The 2,652-nt window shown below is 38.8% G+C and overlaps 1 non-coding gene across 1 annotated transcript; it reads right to left on the minus strand.

Annotated features, from left to right (window-relative positions):
- Nucleotides 1-562: 562 nt before the first annotated feature.
- LOC121983544 lies at nt 563-669 on the minus strand. Its single transcript, XR_006112586.1, has one exon. It is a non-coding gene; the product is annotated as a small nucleolar RNA R71 (small nucleolar RNA).
- Nucleotides 670-2,652: the final 1,983 nt, after the last annotated feature.

The raw sequence follows: 2,652 nt of genomic DNA on the forward strand, positions 1-2,652 counted from the left end.
TTTTCTTTTTACCTTTGAAAAATTTAAAAACTCTGTTCTCTTAATGCATTTGGATTGTTTGATACCCCGTTCTTACATACGAAGAGATAATTTTGTAGGAGAACTACTGTCATTCGGCCCAGAGATCAATAGAACTTTTTGAAGGAGAAGAATCCTGCAAAGACTCCAAGAAGAACAAGAAGCATCAGAAATGGCTGACAAACCTTTCAAAGACTACGCAACACCTTATGCATGTGGATGCCAGTCTAGCATCACCAGACCACCAATTGAAGCTAATAACTTTGTGATAAAGCCAGCAGTAATCCACATGGTCCAGCAGAATCAATTTGGAGGAGGACCAAATGATGATCCGAACCAGCACTTGGAATCATTTTATGAGATCTGTAGCACGATGAAGGTGAATGGAGTTCCACCAAAAATAGTGAGACTATTACTGTTTGAATTTTCTTTAAGAGATAGAGCCATGCAGTGGCTTAACTCCTTACTAGCAAACAGTATAACATCTTGGGAGCAATGTGAGCAATAATTTTTGGACAAATTTTATCCACCAAGCAAAATAGATCACATGAGGAATCTAATAGCAAACTTCAGATAGATAGACTTAGAATCATTATTTAAAGCATGGGATAGATTCAAGAGTATGCTCAGACAGTGCCCTCATCATGGGCTTGAGAAGTGGTTAGTCCTACATACATTTTATAATGACATCAACTATCACACGAAGGTGTCCCTCGATTCTACAGTGGGAGGGGCATTAATGAACAAGAGCTTAGATGAAGCTGAAGACATCATTGAAAATGTAGCCCTGAACCATCATCAGTGGGCATCTGAAAGATCTAGAGGCTCTTTTTCTAGGAATCAAATCAAGGCTTCAGGAAAATTTGATGTAGATGCAGTCATACTCATGTTTGCAAAATTAGATGCTTTGACCAAAAATTTGAGACTATGGGAAATAGCACTGCCAATACAATTGTGTGTGTGTGCGCAAGACTTGCAGAAGTACAGATCATGCTCAAGATACTTGCCCCTTAGGATCAATCTCTGCACAAATAAATCAACTTGAGCAATGTGATGCAATAGTCAGTTACAATCAAAGATAGAGAATTCGTACTCCAATACTTACAACCCTGGGTGGAGGAATCATCCGAATTTTTCTTACTAGAATAATCAGGACTAGGCACCATCTGCAGGAGCAAAGCGAAGCTACCAACCTGGGCAACAAACTTATCAACAACAACCATCAAAAGGCTATCAATTATCAAGATTAAAGAAGATGCTTGAGGAAATTCTTGCTAAACAAAGGGAAATGAAGAATGAGATCAAGCAATTAAATCAAAGAATGGATAACTCTAAAAAGCACCAAAAGATGCATGATAGCTAGATCGCCCAGATAGCCCAATCTTTTTCAAGAGCACCAGGCACATTCCCAGGAAAACTTGATATTAACCCAGTGGAACATTGTAACCGTGTTGAATTAAGGAGCGGACGAACCTTGGGAGACCCCCAAGTAACTACACCGAAAGGGATTGATCTTCAAGAAGTCCTCCTACACCAAATTTAGTCCAGATAATGACAAGGAGGAGATTACCAGGAAGGTTGAAGATACTTTTCCATTTCTGCCACAAATTCAAATAGTTCCTTTTCCTCAAAGATTAGTAATGTCCCAAAAAGATGAAGAATTCTATAAATTTTTGAAAAAAATTAAGGAAATTTGCATTGAGGTCCCTTTTATAGACGCCCTTCACCAGATGCTAAAATTTGCAAAGTTTTTGAAGGAAAACATGTTAAACAGAAGGAAGAAAAGCGAATTCGAGACTGTAGCATTAACGGAAAAGAACAGTGCTCTACTCACGACAATTACTCCCCCAAAGCTCCAGGATCTAGGAAGTTTTTCTATACCTTGCAAAATAAGATTTGAATTCATAGATAAGGCTTTTTGAGATTTTGGGGCAAGTGTTAGCCTCATTCCATATTTAATCTATAATAAGCTAGGTCTCAGGAACATTAAACTTACTACTATGACACTTCAATTAGCTAACCATTCATGCAGGTAGCCTATGAGTATAGGGGAAGATGTACCAGTAGAGGTGGGTAGATGTATCATACCCACATATTTTGTTATTTTGGACATGGAAGAGGATCCTAAGATCCCAATTATCCTTGGACGACCTTTCCTTGCAATTGCCAGAGCCATCATAGATGTGAAGAACCACATGCTATCTCTGGTTATCGATAAGGATAGGTTAGAATTGATTTATCTGATTTTCCTAACCGTGTCTCTTCCTTTCAAGGGAATACCAGCGGGACGGATGTCAATAGAATTGAGAAATGAAACCTCCATCCTCATTGGAAGGCCGCAGGAAGCAATGCATGATTCGAAAAAACTTGGAAAATTGCTCCCAACCAGCAACGAGAAGTACGTCTGCCCTGCACGGGCAAGAATGAAGGAAAAAACTAAAGAATCGATCCTAGGAGGAAAGGCAATGCCTCCATGGGATAATTCGTAACAATTGAGGTGGGGTCAAACTAAAGACCTAAAACAGGCGTTTCTTGGGAGACAACCCAAGGGTTTTTCTTTAATTAACTTTCAATTCATGATTTTGTTTTCTAAGTTAGTTCGTCTAAGTATTTTTCTTTCTGAATCTTTGTTTT

This window comes from Zingiber officinale, chromosome 5A (assembly GCF_018446385.1).
Source record: "Zingiber officinale cultivar Zhangliang chromosome 5A, Zo_v1.1, whole genome shotgun sequence".
NCBI lineage: Eukaryota > Viridiplantae > Streptophyta > Magnoliopsida > Zingiberales > Zingiberaceae > Zingiber > Zingiber officinale.